This window comes from Spermophilus citellus, assembly GCF_964194105.1.
Source record: "Spermophilus citellus genome assembly, chromosome: 1".
Taxonomy (NCBI): Eukaryota; Metazoa; Chordata; class Mammalia; order Rodentia; family Sciuridae; genus Spermophilus; species Spermophilus citellus.
In genome coordinates this window covers 117063089-117088139 of record NC_138182.1, presented here as the reverse complement: position 1 = coordinate 117088139, position 25051 = coordinate 117063089, and the positions used below count along the sequence as shown (strand labels likewise).

Genomic DNA, 25051 nt, shown 5'->3' with positions numbered 1-25051 from the left:
TTTATTTATTTATTATGGGGCAAATTAAAAAAAAAAGGTGGGATTGAACCAAGGGCACTTACCCACTGAGCCACACCCCCAGCACATTTGTTGGTCTGAGACAGTACTCACTAAGTTGCTCAGGGTCTCGAAAGTGGCTGAGGCTAGCATTTAAACTTGTGATCCTCTTGCATCAGTGTCCCCAGCTTCTGGGACTACGTGCATGCACCACTGCACCCAGTGGAAATTTAGTTTTATAGAATAAGCTAAACAATTCTACAAAAATGATGAGCAGTAAGGAAAAAGATAAACACACCAAAATGACACAACAGGGATTCTGGAACCATCAAAGTACTGCCATAAGCTACACAATTCTATAAAAATCATAAGCACTAAAAAAAAAAAAAAAAAGATCAACATACACCAAAATGACAGAATAGAGTCTGGAACCATCAGACTACTGCAATGAAATAGAACAGAACTGAAAGCCTGGAACCATCCTGGTACTGCCATAAAATACAACAGAATAGAGCCCCCAAAATACACTCACACAAATACATCAACTGATCTTTGAAGAAGAAAAGTCATTTACATCCAAGATGACGATGGCTCCAGGGAGTGGGAGTGCTCCTCAAGCTTGCCCTCCAGAGAAAAGTGGAAACACAAGCAGAACCATCAGAACAAGAACATCATCCATGACCAAAAGCCCTGAAATGTTCACCACAGCCACATGAAGCAGTCATGAAGAACAGTGGAGAATAGCAAGCATGGTGTGGCCTTCACTCCCCTTTCAGACGGTCCCTCTCTTATGTAGGACAGCGGCCTCACATCCCAGTGTGAGACCCTGGTCACTGGCTACACAATGCACAAAGCAGATCTCATCCAAGTTTCTGTGTTTTGTACTAAAATCATCACAGGATTATCTTAATGTTCAAAACAACCTTCACTCTTCTAAGTTAGAAACAATCACTGTGAAAAAATTAGCAGACATTCCATAAAAGGATTTAAGTAAACAAACAGCCTGCAACTGGAAAAACAGCAGATTATTGTTTATTCAGTCAACCATCACCTAAAATCTGATAAAGAATGCTGCAGGAAAAGTGTCTTTTAGAAATGAGTTTTCAAAAACACCCAGATTCAGGAGGCTGAGGCACAAGGCTTTCAAGTTCAATGCCAGCTTCAGCAACTTAGTGAGACCCTAAGCAAGCTGGCAATACCATGAATCAAAATTAAAAAAAAAAAAAAAAGAATTATAGAGGGGATTGGGGATATATATATATATATATATATATATATATATATATATATATATATGAATCTCTTCCAGGGTGGGACACATACATCATTCAGGATGAGATGAATTCATGTGTTTCACTATCATCATTAATATTTTAACCAAAATAAACTATTTTCCTCAGGTGGGGTGGCCAATTCCTTTAATCCCAACAGCTTGAGAAGCTGATGCAGGAGGATCACAAGTTCCAGGCTAGGCTGGGCAACATACCCAGATCCTGTCTAAAAATAAAGTTTAAAAGGGCTGGGGATGAAGGACAGTAGAATGAACTAGATATTATTATCCTATGTGCATATATGACTACACAACCAGTGTGAATTTACATCATGTACAACCAAAAAAAGGAAAGTTACACTCTATTTATGTATGATGTGTCAAAAATGCATTCATTCTCCTGTCATGTGTAACTAATAAAAACAAAGTAAAATAAATAATTTATGACAAAAAAACAAAACAAAAAAGGAACAAACAAAAAGGGCTGGTGATGTACCCCAAGATTCAATATTCCTAGTACCAATACAATCTCCCTTATTTCATTTAAAACACTTACTTTACCCAAACACAGTTTGTGTCAGGTGATTATTCTTTCCCCTCAAGTATAATATTCTATAACAGAAAACAAATGCTTTCAAAGTGTTATTCTTGCCAGGAATAGTGGCACAGGCTGTAATCCCAGGGACTCTGAAGGCTGAAGCAGGAGGATCACATTTTGGGGGCTAGCATCCAAAATACCTGGGAGAAGATCTCTAAATAAAAAATAAATAAATAAAAAAAACAACGGGGAGGGGGGGCTGGGATGTCACTGACAAAGCTTCCCTAGTTTTGCTCCCAATATAGATAGATAGGTAGGTAGGTAGGTAGGTAGGTAGATAGATAGATAGATAGATAGATAGATAGATGCTTTGCAATATTTCACGAGGGGAAAAATGAAAATTTCTAGATAGATGTGTCCGTTGGATAGATAGATAGATAGATAGATAGATAGATAGATAGATAGATAGATGCTTTGCAATATTTCACGAGGGGAAAAATGAAAATTTCTAGATAGATGTGTCCGTTTGGAAACACAGTAGGAAGAATGGCTATTTGACAAAGCTGTAGAGCAAATGGCGCTTCAGAACGCAGAGGGCAAGTGCAGTTTCAGCACCCACAGCCTAAGTAGGGGAAGGAAAGCGATCTGAGGTCCTACTTGGGACACATGTGGAAGAGTAGGAGCAGACAGCCGGCAGGGAGGGGAGGGCAAGCAGCGACCCCAGCCGCCCACTCAACACTCGGAGCCACGGCCCAGGGCCCAGGGCCACAAGCGGGAACTGCACGTCCGCAGTTGACCTCAGGGACTAGCCACAGAGCCCGGCCCTCAGGCCCAGGGGACCGCGGCTAGGGCTACCTGCCAGAGGGGAGAAGGCTGCACTCCTGCTTCTGACTTCAAGAACCTGCCCCTCAGCCTAACCCGCGGGACCAGGGGACAGAGACCGGGGCCACCAGCAAGGACCGACTCTGCCACGCTCCGCAGCTCACCGGCACTCCGGGCCTCAAGGCAGGCGCTGACCGGTGCCGTCAGCCCTGGTCGCTAACTTGCCATTTCTGCTTTCCGTAGGGACATGATGTCCTCCCGAGGGACCTTCGGGCACACAAACTAGCGCGGTACACAGGCTGCGCAGTCACCTGAGTCTTGCGAGCCGAGGACTACGGGCTCTGAAAAGCAGGAGCGGAATTGCTGAGGAAGAAAAGGCTATCAGACCGCGAAAGCCCGCCAAGCCGCGGAAGCCCGCCCTCCCCCGCCGTCGGCGCATCTGATTGGACAGTTCCACCTGGCCGCCTCCAGGCGCGGCTTCGCATCGTGAGTGACAGATAACATTACCCAATCACTGGCAAACATAGGCTAGAGGGACAGATCCTTGGCCCCCGCCCTGTTTCAGGCGGGGCCTCTTTGCTGTTCTGGGAACCAATTCCTGAAAGAAGCCTTTACTGGGAACCCGGCACAGAAGGTGACCTCTGGGCCTGGGCTGTGGCTCTAGGGAGAGGCTTTCCTAGCACGGGTGAGGCCCTAGGTTGTAACCTCACCAGGGAAAGGAACAGCAATGACAACAACAGTTCCTGGGGAATCTGAGACAGGAGGAGCCCAAGTTCACATCAGCTTCGGCAAACAGTGAGACCCTGTCTTGAAATAAAGTAAAAACGGTTGGGGACCCGGCTCAGAGGTCGACCCCACTGGGATTGTTCCGCAGTACCTCAAAAAAAAAAAAAAAAAAAAAAAATATATATATATATATATATATATATATATATATATATACACACACACACATACATACATATATATAAAATCTTATAAGCTGGTGCGACCTCAGGCAACTTAACAAGACACAGTCAAAACAAAATTGAAACTTTTGTCACACATATATGATATCTAAAAATGCAAATAGTTTGGCAATTACTTTAATAATTCTCATCACCTCCTGCCACTGCTCTTTAGAGCCTGAGCTATGAAAGGAAGCAATTGGTGTTGGTGCCTTGGCTCAGTGTCCCATTCCCAGCAGAAGATGGGTGGGGGAAGGAGGCTCTCCTGTAAGGCAGCAATGTGCAGTGGAAATAAATTGGGTGTCTGTGCTTAGTGTACATGTTCTACATTCTACTGTTAGAGGAGTCCTAGGCAGTGGCCTGTCTCTGGCGATCCCACAGGTCAGGTCAGCTGTTTACCCCAAAACCAAATAGAAAAGGTCATGATGAAAAGCAAGAAAGTAACTTTAACTAGTGCAGCTACACCAAGAAGACAAAGGAACCCTGTCCTTAGCCCTGTCTTCAGGGGCTGACAAGGACTCTGAGGTTTTATAGAAAGAGTGATCATAGGAAGGTATGTATAGGAAATACTCTATGTAAGGTTTGCTGTTATCTGTGGCTTTGGGGATCCATGGATCTATGGATCCTAAACATGTCTGTGAGCTCATGCTCATTTTTCCCCTTGACACCCAGCACTCCATTGCACAGACTGACCTCACTTTGTGTCTCAGGAGGAGTCCCCCTCTCATGTGTTCTTCCCATGTCAATCATTCAGAGACACCTACATTTTTAAAAAAACTCCACAAGCCCACCTGCTCCTGCTTGGAAAGCAACATACCCCCAGATGCTGACCCAGTGTTCTCAGCTTCCTGGGTTTCAACTGATAGTCAAACCAGAAAGAAACAAAAACCCTGCTCAGCTCTGCTCATAGAGCCTGCATATAAAAACACAATTGGGGCAGATAAGGCCTGTGGTATCTACCCCTTCCTGGAAAGTAAATAAAGTTTTCTGCTTTACTGTAAACTTGAACTTTGTGAAGTCTTCCACATCCTGCATTCTGGCCCTAATTCATGCTACCTAACAAAATCGCCCATGAACAAGGGGGGGGGGGGGCTAATGTATAAAGATTGTATCTCCCCAAGTGTGGAAAAGCAGCCACGCACCTGTCCAAGGCTGAAAGCTGAACTCCAGGTGGTTTTTGTTGTTGTTGTTGTTGTAGGTTTGTTTTGTCTTTTTCTCTCTTCTATTCTAGGGATTGAATCCATGGCAGGGGCCACATCCCCAGTCCCCATTTTATTGTAGTACAAAGAAGGTGGGAGGGTGCATAAATGTAATGGGTTTTAGAATATAACTCCAGATGGTGACTTCAATCTATTATTAATTAAATAAAGAAAATGACAAAAAAAGATTAGGCTGGGCATGATGACACACTCCTGTAATCCCAGTGGCTCCAGAGGCTGAGGCAGGAGAATTGCTAGTTCAAAGCCAGCATCAGCAAAAGAAAGGCACTAAACAACTTAGTGAGAACCAATGTCTTAATAAAATACAAAATAACATTGAGGATGTGGCTCCATGATCAGTAAGCCTGAGTTCAATCCCCCATATCAAAAAAAAAAAAAAAAGAAAAGAAAAAAATTCTAATTATATCATTTCTCTCCCTTTAATGTCCTCAAAAGACATAGTTTTACATAATGCTAAAACTATCCCAGCCAATTGCTGTTTAATCTATAATTTTATAGGTATGATATATAAAATAATAATATGCAAAAACGGAATGTAGAAAAGGGATATACTATATGTGTATATATGCTATATGTGTATATAAGCTATATGTGTAGGAGGATATAGAGCTATGTAGGATAATGTTTCTCTTTATCTGGAATTGTTAGTATGAATGTGTAGATGATTCTGATGAGATATACATGGTGTGAGAAATAAAAAGTCCAAGGATCAATTTCCAGAATATAGTATTTAGCCTTAAATGTAAAATTGGGATGTAGGAAAGGCAGCCTGATGGGAAACAGAAACAGAGCATAATTGGAGGCTACCAAACAGCACCACAGCCTCTGCATGTGGCAGATACAGAGTTCATGCACCTGAACTACACTTGACCCACAGGAGGTAGGGGAAGGGATCAACCTGACCAACAGAGACAGAAATATCTTTTAGTTTAGGAGAAGTAAAAACTCTGTACATGCCAAGATGCACTCAATATACAAAGACTTTCCTGCTGCAAGATAACAAAGGAAAGTGGGGACAACTAACGGTATATTTCTTTAAATACATAAATGTAATTTTTTTTGATACCGGGGATTTAACTGAAGGGGGTTTAACCACTGAGCCAAATTTTCAGTTCTTTCTAGTTTTATTTTATTTTGAGACAGGGTCTTGCTAAGTTGCTTAGGACATTACTAAGTTGCAGAGACTTGAAATTGCAATCCTCCTGCTTCAGCCTCCCAAGACACTATGGTTGCAAGTATGTGTGACTGTGCCTGGCAACACATTCCTTTAAATGACCCAATGGGAGACAGTAGAACCCAGGTGATGATCCGGAAAATGAACACCCAATGTTACTTAGCCAATGAGAAACTGGGTTAGGTAGAGGGGACCTTGTGCACCTGAGGATAAAATGCTGATCATAATGGCTCTGGGTGTGCCTGCTTCCCCAGGCATTCCATCTTGTGAGACCATCAGTAAAGCTGTGCTTTCTCTGTACCTTTGTCTCTTAGTCTTTTAGGGTAAAGATTGAAGTCAATAGTGGGAACAAAATGTAAAGAGAATAATTCTATAAAATGGGCCCACTGTGCTGATCCCCACATGCTTTCTTTGCCAAAAAGCAATTTACCTGCAACCCTGCCCAACCTACATGGACAGGTGATGTCACATTCTCAGCAAACAACCTATTATCTGCAGAAGAAATACAGTCAGGAAACACCCTTAGAGGAACCCAAATTACTTTTCAGGGAGAGACTTTTGTGACCCTTTTCAAAGGCAAGATTTTGGAAGATAAGGATAATTTTTTTTTTTTAAGAAATCCAATTAAAACCACTCGGCATGGGCCAAGGTGACATAGAGTTGCCATGACAGTGGCGACTTCAAAATCTGATGTCACCCTACAGTCAGCCAAAAGTCAAGTGGATGGACCTGCACAGGCCTCTCTGGAAACTTCTCTGGGATACAAATTGTTGTGGGGTCAGTCACTCAGAAAACACACCAGTTTTGTACAAATTGAGGAGTTTTTATTTAGCTGGCCGGCCAGCAACTGCTCCCCACAGGACCCATAACTGTCTCTGCAAAGAACAGCCCTGAGCCTGAGCATTTTAGGATATTTAAAGGCAAAAATCACATCTGGGTTGACATAGCTGCAAGCAGGGGTACAGAAACTGGATTGGGCAGTTAGCAAGATGATGCAATGGGTACATTGGCATTTCCCCCTGGACTTTCCAGGTTGGCATAGCAGCAAGCAAGCAGAAGGAAGTGGGTCAAAATGACCCTAGTACAGTACACATTAGAAAATATTTACTGATGTCCAGACAATCAATCTGACAAGGTATCTTACCCAATAAAAATGGAACAAAAGAGAACAATTTTACTTTGTATAAGAATTGTTATTTTGTGTTGCCAAGTGTGCTATGCTAGGTAACTATTAATGAGTACAGAGGTGGGGCTTTTCCATGGGAGAAGCATTTCTTACATGATATGGAGTCTCAGGTAAAGTGGAACCTAATTGGTCACTGCCCATAGAGCCTGGCCCATAACACAATAAAACTGGAGTGCAGGAGAAGCACAGTGTCCTTCTCCTCTCTGAGAGAAACCACATTCTCCCTTGAAAGTGTTCCCTTCCCCTTTTCCTATCCTTTCAATAAGCTCATGCCTATTACCAGGTGACATGTCTGAAATTTTTCTGACTTGATTGCAAGAATTGAGATTTGAAGGGGATCTTTATTCTGCCTCAGTTTCTCAGAAGACCCAGGTCTATAACAAGGCAATTATTTGGGTTTGGACAAGTGAGCATATTTCTCACACATGATAAGTCATCACTAGACCAATACATAAAAACACTGAAAACAAATCATTAAAGACATTCTTCATTAGCAAACAAAACAAAATAGAGCTGTAGCCTGATATGGTTGAACAAACCATGCTGGTAGGATTGAAAATTCTAGGCCAGCCTCAGCATCTTGGCCTCCACCTCTCTCAAAGTAAAACTTTAAAAGAGACAGACAATGTAGTTCAGTTATACTGCACCCCTGGGCTCAATCCCCAGTAAAACACAAACACACACAGTAAAGAGGAATAGAGGAATAAAAACAACATAAGAAAATAGAAGAATGTAAAAAGGCAGACATAAATTTTTTAACTACATCAACAGTAAAATGAAATGTGAAATTACTAAAGAATACTATCCAAAGCTAGAGATCATCAGGCAGAATAAAAACAAGGTCCAATTCTATATTATCTACAGGAGTCACTGTCTGGATGCAAATATATAGTTTGAAAACAGAAGGATATGAATCATACACCATGCAAGCACACAACATGATTAAGGTGTGCTATAGTACTTCTCCTAACATCAGGCAAACTATTTCAAAACCCAAAATTTGCTGATAGATAACAGCTATGAGTCATGAAAACATGTGGATAAGGTGTTACTGAATGTTTCATCCTCTGCCCCAATGCCAACCCAATAATAACATGACTTTGAGAGAAAATGTATTAAAAAATTTTTTCTAGCAAAGGAACAGCACATGAGTTCCTGTCCCAGAGGCTGTGATTCTGATCATCAGAAGAAACAGGGGGCTTTTTTTTATTTGGCAGGGGAATGCCTGGGACTGAACTCAGGGGCATTCAACAACTTTGCCATATCTCCAGCCCTATTTTGCATTTTATTTAGAAACACGGTCTCACTGAATTGCTTATCCCCTCACCTTTGCTGAGACTGGCTTTGAACTCTTGATCCTCCTGCCTCAGCCTCCTGAGTGGCTGCTATTATAGTCATCACCACCACACCTGGAACAAAGCAAAATATTTTTCTAATAAAATAAAAAAGTCCTTAGTTTGACTTCAATTAGAGTTTAGAATTAAATTATTCTACAGAGTCCTGTAGACTCAAAAGCTGGCAGTTTTCACAGAATATTTATTAATGATCTGCCTTCATGGCCTCCCCTGGATATGGAAGCATCCTTTCACATTTTGACCAAGATGAATGATTCCAGGGTCAACTGAAAACACAAGCTGACTTTGGGACTGGAAATATGGCCTCATGTCTACATAGAAGAATGGGATGCCGTGAGAACAATGGGTGGAGAAGCAATGACAGAATGGAAGACATGCCACATCTTATTCCCATGAGAAGGTTGAGTTCTGGAGACTGCTTCTGCTTCTTTGGGGACAGGGTCCCAGGCCACCTGGGTTGCAGATGTAATCTGGGGCTCTACACAGACAACTGCAAGACCCATTTCCAGGACAGTGACAATCCCAGACTGGTGTAAGTCCCCCACCCCCACATTTCATCAGCACCTGGGGCCCAGAAGAGGAAATGTGATGAGGAACTTGGTCCCAGGTATGCCCCAGATCTCCTTCCTGGCTGCTTGAGTGCATGCAGGTTGGGACTCTGGCCCTCTAGGAGAGTCTGAGTAGGAAGTTGAGACCCACAGAGGTGTGCGTTAGCCCTAGTGGGCGACCATATTTTTCCACAGTCATCAGAGCCACAAAAGGCTTGGGGGGTAACATTTGCCTGTCCTCTGGCAGCAAGGGAAGACCCAACAGCCTAGAAACAAGAGTTCCTTTAGAGGGGAATTTGCAATGGAAAGAGAGGATTGAAAATCTTCTGCCCACCTCAGGTTCTATTCCTTCCATACTGGATGCATGTCTAGACAAATATCCAGGGAAATCCTTTCAGCATCCTCTTTTGCCCAGGTTTAAAGTGAAAGGTAATGTGCCTAGGGGAGGATGCCTTGGTCTAGGTAAATCTGGGGTCACTGGTGGGTGGACACTGTGTCACACACTGCAGACAAGAACAATACTGGGACTGGGGTTGTGGCTCAGTGGTAGAGTCCTTGCCTAGCACGTGCGAGACCCTGGGTTCAATCCTCTGCACCACATAAAAATAAATAAAATAAAGATATTGTGTCCAACTACAAGTAAAAAGTAAAATATTAAAAATAAAAAGAACAGTAGTAATGACAAGATTCTTCCCAGGGCTGTCTTCTATCTTGGGCTAGGTAAGATGACTGGATGGCTTCAGTCCCATGCCTCCTGTTTTCCCAAAGTAAATGATTTATGGCCTCTTTCACTTGTGTGGGTTGGATGCATGGGATGTTTTCCACATGATAGGCACACATGTGGGCACCAGAGAGTGGTAAGAGCAGGCGCACACTAGATAGTGAGGGAGAGGAGGCTGGCCTAGGGTTCTGAGGGAGGCCTCATGGTAACCAACCCTTCCTTGAAGTCTCCTGGCCTTCATGTCATAGCTCTGTAAGTGGAAGAACCCCCTCCTCACATAAGGTCAGTCACACCCTCTTCCTCAGCAGCAGGATGAAGTTGTGGCCCACAGAGTTCCAATCAGCCCCCCAGCTCTGAGGAGACAGGTTGGCCAGTTTTCACCCAGCCTCCCCCTTGGATTCCAGGAAGGTTATAAAAAGAGCAGATGTCCCTATCCCTCATTGCTGACAGCACTTCCCCAGTTCCTATTATTATGGTGAGGGAGAAAAGCATTTAGTTTTTATGATTGGTTAATGCTAGAGTTCAACATGGTATTAACTCTGTCATCTACAGCTTTGGTGTTGTTCTGTTACTGTTGTAGGGACAGATGAGGCAAGGCACTGAAGATAGCAGGAAACAGTTTTATTTGGCTGCAACCAGGTTCAGAGGGCACAGCTTTTGCTATAATCAATCAATCCCCTGAACCACGAGCTCAGGTAGTTCCAGAATTTTATACTCAGTATGTAAGTAGAGGGACTCAGAAGTTCACAGTCTGCAGAAATTCACATAAAAGCAGCTTTTTTTCTTTTACTGTTTTGGGCAAGTTAACCCTTCAAGAACAACATCTGAGAAGGGGAGAGCTGCTTCTCCCCTTTCTTTCCTCCCCCTTCCAGTTGTTACCATGGAGTCCATTTGGTAACTTATGTTAAAAATATAGACATCTCTGTGAAGCCCAGCTCAAGACCAGAGGCCTTGTTTTCACAGTTCTACAAACTACTATACATGGGTTTGTGAAAAACTAGTAAGGGGGTGACCAGCACCTGGAGTGCTGATTTCCTCCCAGCCAGTGGCCAAGGAAACAGGGCAACATGAAAATAGGAAGTTTATCTACATTGCAGTCTTTTGTAGAGACTCTTTTGCTGACAGTCCTAAAATCAGCCATGGTGAAGATTTCTGGAGAAACCCTGTTAAGACTTTTCATGGAGAAAGGAGGTTCCACTTCATTACTTCACTTGCAGGGAAAGCATAAGTGAGATTCAGACTCCATCATTTCTCCTTGAATTAAGAAATACTGCAGGAGAAGTCATGTGAAGTGTGTGGGAAGGGTGCCCCCTTTCTGGCTCCTGCAGGATCACATGGCTGCAGAGCTTTGAGTCAAAGTTAGCCTTTGTGTCAGGGGAGCAGCAGGTGGAGACAGGCCACTGATTCCCCCGACTTGAGAAGTGCCAAGTATTTCACAGAGCATATCAATAATCTTGGGTAAACAGGCAAGTTAAAATAACATTGTGGGGACCATGTCCTAATCCAGGACAGGGGCAGCCTTTCTGTGGAATCATCCCCATTATCAGAAACCAAAGGTTTACAACTGTCATTTTGAACATCATCCTCAGGAAACATGATAAAATACAGCAGCCAGATTGAGGGTTTCACATTCAAATCTCACTGCCTTGCTAACCCATGTCCAGAGGACAGCAATAAATGAGTCACTTTCTGGGTAAACTACTTGACTCTTTTTCAAGTAAATGTACCTCTTCATCTTCACATCTTAGAGATCTCTATGGAGATGCAGAGAAGCCATGGGTCCAGTCTCCCTTTACCTAGGGGTTAAGGCCAATGATTTGCTTTTATTTATGAGTGTGTTTCTCAGACCTGGACAATAGAGGCCAAGTAAGTATTGACACAAGACAACCCTGAGCCAAGGTTGAGGAGTGAGATTCATCAAGGTATTGATCTATTTTCAAGACAGGTCACTTCTAGAGGTCAGTTTGAATTTAGACCTAGTTATAGGCCTGGAGGCAAAAGTGTGTGGTGAGGGTGGGTCCTAAGGAGTATGAACATTGTCATGCTGAGCAACTGAGTCACAGAAGGTTTTTACTGATTCCATAAGCAAAGCAGGATTAGTTCCCTCCAGCCAGGGTGAAGAAGCCAATGCCACAAAGGTGTGTATAGGGATTCCTCTGTTGTGGCAAAGGGTGGTAACTCAATGATTTCTAGCAAGTTAAATTCATTATAATATGGAAGTTTAATAACCCCAGCCACTTTAGTCTCCTCCCATACATCACCATCCCAATTTGCAGGATCCCATCTTTTTCCAAGCAGAGCTCTCACTTTAACTGCAGACACCTTCTGAGGCTGAGAGTTAAACATCCATGTAATTCAGCCAATTGCACAATTAGAGTTTGTGTTTGGTTTTCATCAACCTCAGCCCTTTGACTACAAGAGAGAAGAATCTCCTTCAGAACACACTTAGTAGCTTTCAGATCAATTATATGTGACGGCAGCTTAGAAACTAAATTTTTCAGCTCATCATTCTCCTTTGTTACTTTGTCCAATGAAACCAGAAGCCACCAACAAACATCATCATATTTCTTAGTTTTCCAGAATTGTTCAAAACTATCATGTAAAGATTCACTAAACATCATGTTTGTAAAAGTGGTGAATTGGTAGCATCAAATGTAGTTACTTTACAAATCTCTTTAAACAGTTCACACCATGAATTATCAGTGCTCTTTATAATACCAGTAGGAGAGACTTTATTAACATTAGGTCTAACCAATTTAGACAGCCTCTCCAGAACCCACAAAACCAATTAAGAAAATTCATCCTTACAATACATCCAGTGCCAATTAATGTATTAGTCAGTATTCTCTAGAAGAACAGAATATGCAGGAAGTATAGTTATAACAGGAGGACTTATTAGGTTGGCTTATGCAACCAGAAGCTGGATCGTCCATTAGGGCTTTCTGCAGGCTGCAGAGCTGGAAAAAGCAGAAGCTGTGCAGTCCAAGGGGCTGAGCCCTAGAACAGGAGGTACCAACAGTGTTAACCTGGTCTGAGAACAAAAACTTCTGGGGCATGGCTTTGGAAGAGTGAAAAAGGGATATTCTGATATCCTCAGATGATCAAAGCAGCAATCTAGAAAACATGCAAGAAAAATAGAGCTTGCATTTGCTGCTGCTTCCCTGTTCTTCCAGTTTTTATTCTACTGTCATGTATCACTAATTAAAACAAATAAAAAATTGGGGTTGTCTACGAATAACATTTCCTTAACATTAGGCGAAATACAGTTTAGAGGAATTTAGATTAGCTGACCCTAGACTACTTGGTTAGCATCCCGGGTCTGCTGATTATTAGTAATATGACCTTGCATAAATTAATCTTTCTGTGCCTTTGTTGTTTCATCTATAAAATAGAGATAGTTTAACACTTACCTCTTAGGGTTATGCCCAAATAAATGAATTAATAAGTATAAAATACTTTAATAAAATGTATAAATACCAATAAAAATGGGCATAAATAGTAAGAAAAATTTATCTAGATGAAGAATTTTACTTGTTTTTTTTCCTCTTTTTTTATTTATTTACTTTTTCTCTCTTTTGGTAACGAAAATCCCATTTTTGTTACTTTATTTACAAAATTAATACTAAAGAGAATAATTTAAATATATATATATATATATATATATATATATATATATAGAGAGAGAGAGAGAGAGAGAGAGAGAGAGAGAGAGAGAGAGAGAGACATTTTTTTTCCAAATCACAAATGTACCACAGTTAAGATTCTTTCCTACTTGAACTGCACAGCAGCAGATTCATGTTCTGCCTGTACTTTCTGGAAACTGAACTATAGGTCAGGACAAGGAAATAAACATCCTCTCAAAGGTCCTTGTTCTTTCTGCTGCCTGAAATATAGAATTAGGCATGATCACAAAGAGAAGTGTTGGGTGGATCTTATGGGACACACAATGCCTTCACAGGGTTAGAACAATGCTTTGGATGGTGACCCCACCCCATTTTAGGGCCAACAGAGAAGCTTTAGTTTAGGAGGTGAGCAGCACAGCTCTGGGAGAAGACCCTGGCTTACTCAGCTGCAGCAGTGCCAGTGGGGAGGGGAGAGCAGGCACTAAAGGTGTGGAGGAGGCGAGGTCACTGAGGATGCAGACTCAAGCACACAGGGCACTTCTGTGCCCCCCAGGCCATGTCTGTGGTGAACCTGATGCTGAGTTGGGGAGCTGGGAAAGCGGGATCCTGGCTTCCTCTGGGGCTGAGCCTGGTGCATAGTCCTAGGAATGCTCCTGCCAGGAGTCAGCAGGCAGGAAGGCTCCAGCTACCCTTTTCTGTGCCTGGTAAAGACTTTGTATTCCAAGACCACGTATGTGTCCAGGATGTGCCAAGATACAGAGAGAACTGCAGCAGGAATATTCAGATTTTTAAAATTAGTTTCACAAAGGCTACAGATTTGAAGGAAAAAGAATTCATGAACAAAGACTAACAATTTCAATAGTTCTTATTATCTTTTTCTGTTACATTTCATATTTATTGTTTAGTTTTGGTGTTTTTTTCAAGGAAATTAAGGCAGAAGGTTTTAATGGAGACATTGAACCAAACTTCAAATGACTTTATTTTGTTGGGGTTGTTTCCTTCAAAGGCCTACTTCTCTTGCTCCTGATCATTTCTGTGTTTGTTCTTGCCTGTTGAACTCAGGGATGACTGCCCTCATCTTCTTGGACCCGCGGCTCCACACCCCCATGTACTTTCTCCTCAGCCAGCTCTCCCTCATGGACCTGATGTACATCTCCTCCATTGTCCCCAAGATGGTGTACAACTTCCTCTCTGGCCAGAAGAGCATCTCCTTCCTGGGATGTGGTGTGCAAAGCTTCTTCTTTCTGACAATGGCATGTTCTGAAGGCTTACTTCTGGCCTCCATGGCCTATGACCGCTTTGTGGCCATCTGCCACCCCCTCCACTACCCCATTCGCATGAGTAAAATGAAGTGTGTGAAGATGATCCTGGTGTCCTGGACACTGGGCTCCATCAACTCCCTGGCACACACTGTCTATGCCCTGCATCTTCCTTACTGCAGGTCCAGGGCCATCAATCATTTCTTCTGTGATGTCCCTGCCATGTTGCCCCTGGCGTGTGTCACCTGGGATTATGAGTACATGGTGTTTGTGAGCACAGTCATATTTCTCCTCCTCCCTTTCCTTGGGATCACTGCCTCTTATGGACGGGTCCTTTTTGTTGTCTTCCACATGCGCTCAAAAGAGGGAAGAAAAAAGGCCTTCACCACGTGTGCCACACATTTAACTGTGGTAACATTTTACTATGCTCCTTTTGTCTACACTTATCTCCGGCCCAGGAGTCTCCACTCCTCAGCAGAGGATAAGAACCTGGCTGTCTTCTACACCATCCTCACCCCCATGCTCAATCCCATCATCTACAGCCTGAAGAACAAGGAGGTCCTGGGGGCCATGAGAAGACTGTGTGGGATGTTCTCCCCCAGGAAGAAGTCAGCATGACTGTTCCTGCTTCTCTGCATCACTTCTTTCCATGCAAACTTCAGAGCAGTGTTGACTAATAGAAGGATAATGCAAGCCATCTGTGCAAATTAAATTTTATAGTGACTCATTTAAAAATAAAATTAGTTTAAATGATATGTTGGTTATTATATAGATCCACAATCATTATGGATGTTTATATTAGGAAATATTATAATTATTTATGTTATGTTAGCAATGTGGACATTAATTATACATTATTTATATTTTATGTTACACATATATTACTATAATATACATAACAATATTTATACTGATATTAACTTGTTATCATTTGAAATATTTGAGATGATATTATGACTGTTCTTGTCTAGTTTTTTTTCATTCTAATTTGTCAAGGTCTTGTATGAATTTTGAGCTTATAGCACATAACAATGTCCACCCTATACTTGTCAAGTGTCCCAGAGAAATATGGGGCCTGTGGTTATAAAAGCCCAGGGACATGAAACACTTTCATGGTAACACTGTCTTGTTATAATGTTTTTAATGCAGTTTGTCAAAATTCCATTAAAAAGCTTTACATCTGTATTTATCAAGTATATTAGCCTGAATTTTTCTTTCCTTGGTGTGATGTTGTTAGGTATCAGGGTGACACTGACTTCATAGAATTAATTTTGCAGTCTTCCCTTCATTTCTCTTTCATAGAATAATTTGAGGAGAATTTAAAGGCCTGGTAGAACTTGGCTAAGAATTCATCTGTTCTGGATTTTTATTAGAAATCTTTTAATGGTAGCTTCTATTTCATTTCTTTATATTGCTCTGATTAAGTTTTCTATATCCTTGTGGAGTGATTTGGGTAGGTCATATATCTCTAGGAATTTGCAAGTTTGTTTGAGATTTTCTAGCTTATTGGAATATAAAATTCCAAATAGTGTCTGATGATAGTCTGGTCTTTAGTAGTTTCTGTGGTGATGTTTGCTTTTTTTATCTCTAATGGTGTTAATCTAGTTCTTTCTTTGCATTTGACTAAACATTTATCAATCTCTTTACCTTTTTAAAGAAAAAACTCTGTGTCTCCTTGCTTCTTTGTATTGTTTGTGTTAGTCTCAATTTAATTGATTTTGGCTAGAATTTTAGCTATTTCTTGTCTTCTATTGATTTTGATGCTACTTTCTTTGTTTTCTAGAGATCTGAGGTTTAATGTTAGATTATTTATTTGATGACTTTCTATTTTTTTCAAATATAGGAACTCAGTACTGTTATCTTTCCTCTTAGAACATCCTTTATATTGTCCCAGATATTTTTATATGTTGTATCTCTATTTTTGTTCCTATTTTTTATTGCTACCCTGATTTCTTCTGTGACCAATTCTTTAAGATAAAATGTATTATTCATACTTCAGATGTTAGAATGGTTGTTTTTCTCTGATATTTAAATGGTATTCCATTTTGATCTGATAGGATGCAAGTAAATATCTAGTTTTTATTGGGTTTGCTAAGATTCATGTTTTGCCCTAAAATATGATCTGTTTTAGAGAATGTTTTATGTACTGATAAGAAGTAAGTGAATTCAGTTGTCAGTGGATGAAATATTCTATAGGTGTCTGTTAGGTTTGTTTGATTAATAGTTTTGTTGTTGTTGTTATTGTTGTTTCTTTTTTTCCCTCTTGTTTTCTTTCTTTCTTTCTTTCTTTCTTTCTTTCTTTCTTTCTTTCTTTCTTTCTTTCTTTCTTTCTTTCTTTTTAGTTCTAAAGAATCTATGCTTAGATCATGTCTGGATAACCTGTGTAGTGGTGAGAGGGGTGTGTTCAAATCACCAAATATTACTTTTTCAAAGGTACTTCTTTCTTTATACTGAAAAGCATTTGTTTTATATAAGGAGATAAATCAATGTTTGGGTCATAAATATGCACAATCACAATACATTTTGGATGATTCCTATAACCAGTATAAAGTGACTTCTTTTTGTCTTCTGATTAATTTGACCTGATTTCTACTTTGTCTGAGATAAGAGTACCAACTTCTTCCTTCTTTAAGTTACCATTTGTATGTTATAGATTTTCTCTATTTTAATGTTCATTTGTTGATGTCTTTGTAATTGTGAGTCTCTCACAAAAAGCATATGGTTTGGTCTTGTTTTCTTTTAATTCAATCAGCAAGTATATGTCTTTTGATTGAACAGCTTAGACCATTTACCTTTAATGTTGTTATAGAGTTTTTTTAATGCATAATTCAAACTGTATTCTACTTTAACTGACAATTCTTCTGTTACAATTTATCCCCATGCTGGTTTTAATTTTCCATTTTTTATATAATCTACATGATATATATTTTTAAATATATTTTGTAGTACAGGCTTACTGATTATGAACTCTTTCAGTTTCTTCTTATCATGGAATATTTTTATTTTTTCTTATATTCTGAAGGATAATTTGACTGAATGTTGTAATCTTTATTGGTACACATTTTTTTAGGGCTTGTTATATATTATTCCAACCCCTCCTGGCTTTTTAAGTCTGAGTTGAGAGATCATTTGATATGTGAACAACCTCCTGTTTTTCTCTTTCAGCTTTTAAAACTCTGTATCTTAGGTGTGTTTACCATGATGTGACTTGGAGAGGATTTTCTTAATTAATCTTGCCTATTTTTAGTCCTGTGTGCTTCTTGTATTTGGATCTCCATCTCATTCCTAAAATTTGGAAGTTTTTCTAATGTGATTTCATAGAAAAGATTGTTTATTCCTTTAGTTTCTTTCAGAGACTTCAATGATTCCAGTTATTCTTAAATTTGTTCTCTTGATGTTATCCCAGATTTTATCATGATCTCTTAATATCTTTTCTTTCTATTTGACTTTACTTTCAGATTTTAAACTTTGCCTTTAAATCCTGAAAAATCAACCTTTAATTAGTATAATCTACTGGTGATGCTTTTCATTAAAGTTTTAATTGGATTCATTTTATCTTATTTCTATGATTTCTGTTTGGCTCTTTTTCAGAATCTCTATCACCTTATTGAAATGGTCTTTAGTTCCTGAATTTTCTCTCTAATTTCATTTGTTACTTCTTCTTCAAGCTCACTGCACATTATAACTATAAATTTTCTAAATTCTTTCCCCAACAATTTATCCACTGTGGTATCATTGTAGTCAGTTGTTGAAGTCATAGTGTTATGGGCTATAATGGGGTGGTTATTCCCTTGCTTTTTAAAATTGTTTGAGCATCTACCCATTTTTTGAGGTAATCATCACTGCTTCTTTTATGGAAATGACCATTTTAATTTTTTTTAAAGAGAGAGAATTTTAATATTTATTTTTTAGTTTTCGGCAGACACAACATCTTTGTTGTATGTGGTGCTGAGGATCGAACCCGGGCCGCATGCATGCCAAGCAAGCATGCTACTGCTTGAGCCACATCCCCAGCCTAATGTAAGTGACCATTTTATGAGCATCTTTCTCTTCAAAGTCCTGTACTTGGTGAATATCTGAATATTCATGTTTTATCTCCTTTGCTGTTCCCTGTATCAGCACCTCTCTGACAAAAGCCACAAAACCCTATTTACTACCATCTCTTCAAAGCATAGCCAGACACTATTCAAATGCATGAAAAATAAAAAAGTCAATACTGTTCTTCACAGTTTCTCCAGTTCAAGTATGAACTTGTGATACAGTGATGGAATATGTTAAAAAGTTAGTTATTAAATATAGTAAAATTGATATAACTTAATATAGGAACTAAAAATGGGAAGAGAAAAAAACAGGTCAAAAGAAGAAAATAAAAAGAAATAAAAGGTATTTAAGAATAGTACATACCAAGGTAAAAAAGAAGAAAAAGATGACTAAGGGAATTTGAGACAGTAGCGGGTGATTGTAAGAGGAAAAGAAAGGTAAGAAGAATGTATGTGAACCTGATCTAGGAAAACACACACACACACAGAGGATGATTCCAATTAAAGATTTAAATATTATAAGAGATCTGGGCACATCTGTAATCCCAGCAGCCTGGGAGACTTAGGAAGGAGGATTGCAAGTTCAAAGCCAGGGTCAACAACTTAGTGAAACCCTGAGCAACATAGAAGACCTAGTCTCAAAAAAAAAAAAAAAAAAGCAGTGCTGAGGATGTGAGGATGTGGCTCTGTGGTTAGCACCCTGAGATTCAAACCCTAACTCAAAATTAAAAATAGAAGAACCACAATCAAAAGGATTGAGGACACAATGTTGGCTATCAAGTCAACAATCACCAAATGAAAATGAAAACTGATATATACATAATCCAAGTTGAGCTGTTCACAATCACTGTTAGAGCTATTTATAATAAACTGTGCCCAAATGAAGAAAATTCTTGAGTTTTGATTGGGCTTTCTTCAGTATTTGGGACCTTTAGGAGATGTCCATCATTCTTTGGCTTTGGGTATCCCAGGAGGTGCTGGGACACATGGGCCACTCCCCTGGTTGCCATGAACTTCCCACCAGCTACTTCTAATTTGTCACTAAAGGTGGCTGCTCAGAAGTTGCAGATAATGTCTGTTGCCTGATTCTCTGGTGTGTAGGAGTTCAGGATGCAGGGATCCTGGCTGTTGCTGGGATTACTGAATTCTGTTGAAAGCATCACTAGTAGATTAAACCACACTGAAGACAGATTCTCAGGCCTTTAAGACAAAGCATATAAACTTGAAAATAAAGTTGAAAATGAAGAAAATATGTTAAGAGACCAGGGACAAAATGTTCAACATTAAGATAATATTAGAGATGAAATTTGAGAAATACAGAGAAGGATACCCCGAAATACAAACAAAATGATTGCATAAATTTCTTAATGAAATAAGATTTTAAAATTTATAAATCTTAAGAACGAGGTAGAAATTCAAACACAAGAGACATTTAGAACCCAAATAGGCAATATAAAAAACATCTTCTCTAAGGCACATTTGGTTAAAATTCCTAATATACAGGATATGAATAGATTCTTTTAAAGCTGGTAAAAAAAAGCAGCAGGTCACATTTTTGAGGTGAGTCAATTAGGATTTCAACTGATTTCCTAGCCCAGATCTTAAAAGCCAGAAACCCTTGGAATAACCTATACCAAGTCCTCTAAGAAAACGGGTATCAACTACTATACCTCCACCTTATGATGAAACTTCCATCTCCACAGGAAAGGAAGCTCAACTTAATTCCAAAGTCTTCATTTTTACATTGGCTCAAAGAATAATATTAAATTACATATATCCATACATTTTCTATGAAAAAAATATATGTTTACATGCCTCTGAGAATGATCTAGCTGAGAGAAAATGGAAAGAGATGAAGAGATGAGAGATGGGCACCTTGCCAAAGCAGAAGCGTGGCTTTCCACAAGAGCAGGTCCACTTCCAGCACTTTCCAGTTATTGAAAAGGGGCTGGAATTTGGACAAGGCTAGATTTTGGCCTGTGACAGGCCAAAAACACAAATATGAGATTTTTGTTCCTAAATTTGAATTTAGATCCATCATCATGACTTACCCTCTTCTTCTGGCAATTTTATTATTCCATATAGGTTTTGTAGTTCTGGTAATAGACTGGAAGTGGAGATTAGCTGGTTTCAACACAATGAGTACAACTCTGCATAAACAAGAGATGGGGGTATTCACACAGATGAACAATGGTAATAAAAAAAAAACAAATCTCTGTGGATTTATAATTGATTTACCTCTGAAATTTAAAGCAATGAACCTCATTGGTTAAGTTTTGTGCTTCATCATATTTTTATCTAATTGGTCATTAATATGTATGGGTACAGTGTCCTGATTCTTATCTCCTATGATAAGAGTCTCCAGTTCACAGCTAAGTATCCAAAACAACTCAACATGTAACATCACTTCTCTGGTTTGCCCATCTGTAGTTTAGTAAGACAATAAGAGATTGTCATGTCTATTCATTTCTACTCCTTCAACAGATATTTTGCAGATCTTGGTCATGCATACCTCCAGTTAGTTCCCAGAATGACCCTTCAATTAGTCTTGTTTTGCCAATCTGGCAACAAACTAATGACATAATTGTGCCAATTCAGTGTCCCAGTCATGGGAGATCTGGAAGTCTGGATGCCTCTCTCTAATTTTAAGTCCCCACTTTATCAAAAGACCTCTGAGTCTACTTTCCACTTTAGTAGAACTGATGACTGCATTATATTTTCATGAATCAATTTTCTACCTCCTTCAAATTGAAGAAAGTATCTTGTCATAGCATAAATTAACATACTCAGAAACACCAACAAGTTCCTCTGGAATCTGACCAGACTATACTATACAAAGAAGTTGTTCCTGATCTAAAATATCTATTGTCCAACTGAACAATTGTATATGTTTCCTGAATCTTATTGATCCATTGGCCTTCATTTAGGAAGTTGGCCAGTAGCCAGCAGAATAGATAATGTCAGTTCCTATAAAGGGCAGATTAGAATTAGAGAATTGTATAGGATTACCATTTCTAAAATATATAAAAGTGTAATTTTGTCTACAAATTTTATCTTTTGTCTCTCAAACCCAGATAGTCACAAAATTTTACAGTTTTGCATGTGTAACTTCCAACTATTAGAGGTAACCCTAAAGATTTTTAATTGTGACAGTCCAACTCATAAAGGTTTTTCAAAATGCAAGGCTAAGATTTTAGTGGACACTATCCAAGAGACCAGAAAAACCAATGTAGATCAGGACTCCAACCTGAGGGGCTGTCCCAAAGAGACCATTCAGACCTATTTTATCCAATTACAAAGGTTTTTTTTTTTTTTTTTTTTTTTTTTTTTTTTTACACTCTGATTTATTCAAAGTCAATTTACAAGGGTTAGCTCTCAATCTAATAGTTTTTTTTTTTTTTTTTTTTAAAGAACAGGGGCTGGAGATGTGGCTCAATCGGTAGCGCGCTTGTCTGGCATGCGTGCGGCCCGGGTTCGATCCTCAGCACCACATACCAACAAAGATGTTGTGTCCGCCGAGAACTAAAAAATAAATTAAAAAAAAAAAACATAACTTACAAGGCTTTGACTGTTTGTTTTGTGTATGTACACTATGTATTGTCAGTCAACATGTACTGTCATGTCTACATATGTTTGGTACCAAAATTAGCATATGAGCTCATAAATTAAAATGTAAAAATGGATACAAATACCTTTGGTTCACATGATTGAAAAATTCAATTTAAGTTGGGTAAACAAATAAAATAAAGATGTTTTTAAAAGTTACTAACTCACAAGCTTTTCTAGGTGGTTAAACAGTTGTTAATAAAATATTAATGTCTATGAAATGTTTAATATCCATTGTTTCTAGGATTTTTCTCTTCAATGGAAAAAAATTACTAATGCTGTTAAATGCACTTATCTGATACTGTAGTTTTTAAAAATAAGTAAATTGTATTTGACATATATGGGACTGATCATAAATATAATTAATCTACAGAGTTAAAATGCTACTAAATATAAAATAAAGAACTCTTAACTTCTTAAATCCATAGGGTAATATACTTAAACATAATTGGTGATTTTATTTAAAAAAGGGTTTAAGAATACTTTGTGTCATCACTAAAAGCAATGTTACTAAGAGTTAAAAGTCCCAGAAGGCATATTTCTATGTACCTAGAAACCAAAGTTTTCAAGTACATTTCAATTAAATTACTATAAATAACATGAAATAGTTTATTTTATTAAAATTAAAAAAATTCTCTAAATTTGAGAATTCATAAGTGTTATCTCAGAGTGTAAACAACAAGTGGATCTAATTCAGTAATATAAAGGTCTATGTAAATAAATGGTCTATTTTAAAAGATTTGAATGTAATTAAATTGGTTACAAATAAGAAATACAAACAGTTAAGCTATTTAAGGTTTTTCCCTAATGTCAAATATTAATATAATGATATAAACCAAAATTTTATCTCTATGTTAAAATGACAAGGATTTCTTTCTTTTTTTTTTTTTTTAAGAGAGAGTGAGAGAGAGGAGAGAGAGAGAGAATTTTTAATAGTTATTTTTTAGTTCTCGGCGGACACAACATCTTTGTTTGTATGTGGTGCTGAGCATCGAACCCGGGCCGCACGCATGCCAGGCGAGCGCGCTACCGCTTGAGCCACATCCCCAGCCCCGACAAGGATTTCTTAAAACATTAATTCACTTCCAACATTTTGTTTGGTAAGTTTTATGCTCTAGAACAACTAGTCTTAAAGAAATTAAGGTTTGTACAATTCTGGTTAAACAGCAACTGTTATTTCTGAATATTGTACTACATTACAGAGTCTAAATTTTTCTTTAAAATCTAAACTTGTTTAATATAAAGACATCAATATAGGGGGCTTGGGATGCAGCTCAGTTGGTAGAATGCTTACCTTTCATGCACAAGGACCTGGATTTAATCTCCAGCAACACACACACACACACACACACACCAAAAAAATGTAATTATGGTATTATTACTCTTCTTTCTATCTTAAATATGTTAATATCTTTCAGGTATACAAATAATTAAAAGTAAAATGTTTAAAGGAGCATTTTAATCAAGCTGGTGTTCTCCAAACGAGAGTTGTCTGCAATGGTAATTTTAGACTTATAAAGATGGCAAATTTTATTGGGGATTTATTTATATTACTTGATGTTTTCTAACCAAACCTAAACCTTATGTTACACTGATGATAAAAATGTAAATGTATGATAATGAGAGCTTTATCTATGTAAAGGTTAATATTGTAAACATTTTGCCACCTTTTTCACACAAGAGAGAAGTTGGGGGCTCTCAGCCTTTATTTGGTTCATGTTTTAGATGTAATGTTGTGTTGTGTTAGCTAACATTCATATACACTCAAGAAAAATATATGTAAACTTTATTAAATGACATCAAAAAAAGACACAAAAGTCAGCTTTAGATCTACGACACTTAATCTAGGATTGTAGGAAGTCATGCCTTACCTGAGATAAGACTCTACCTTTCTCCTTACTACATGTTAGAATGACTCCAAAGTAGGTGATATTTTTGTTATAAATATTATGGTGATCTCAAACAGGAGATATAATGTATAACTCAGCCAAATTCAAGATAGCTACTACACAAACTATATATGTTTTTACTCTTGTTAATTTCACATTTTATTTTCCTTACAATTGTTGCCTGTTAATGTTTTTCAGAGGTTCTGATTCAAGAACACATAATTAATTTGAGATATTAAGCCATCAAGTATAAATAAATAGTAAATAAAGGGGGCAAAAATAACTATGAATTTATAAACATTAAACTTTAAGCCCAATACTCTTAGTTTAAGACTGGTAATACTTCTTTGCAAGATGGTTAAGACCAAGGCTTAAAAATAAAAATAAAGGGCCCAAGAAAACCAATATGTGGCTCTTGCCCTCTGAGTAAGCTTAAACCCAGGGAACAAGGGGAAGAGCTTTGGAACTCTGGGTCACAAGACCTCTGAATCAGGGAGACTGCTGGGACTCTAAATAAAAAGAAAGCCAATCAGTGTACATACTGCAAAATAGGAGGGTCATCATAAAGGGAAGACATTCCTGATGCTTCCAATGAAGCCACATGGTCAGCAAGACCTAGAGCCATACTAGAGCAGATGGCACTGGTGGGGCTAAAAGGCTGCTCACAAGTTTCCCAAAAGTGTACCCAAGGGGACTCAGTTGACTTTTAACAACAAATGAGAACAAAGCCAACTTGATGATCTTAAACATCTAGCAAAAACAGTTAAACCAAACACAGCCTTTTCTGGGCATTAAAAAAATATATTTATTTTAATGTAACTTAAGATGTACATGTGTGTTAGCCCCTCAGGAATAA

The 25051-nt window shown here is 38.7% G+C and overlaps 2 pseudogenes across 2 annotated transcripts in view; one reads left to right on the top strand and one right to left on the bottom strand.

The window, feature by feature from the left end:
- The window catches only part of LOC308647923 (olfactory receptor 2T3-like), a 668743-nt pseudogene that overhangs the window by 569644 nt on the left and 74048 nt on the right, over positions 1-25051 (bottom strand). The gene's annotated exons all lie outside the window — the stretch shown is intronic.
- LOC308652305 (olfactory receptor 2L13-like) lies at positions 14348-15278 on the top strand (annotated as a pseudogene). Its single transcript has one exon. The product of its transcript is annotated as an olfactory receptor 2L13-like (transcript).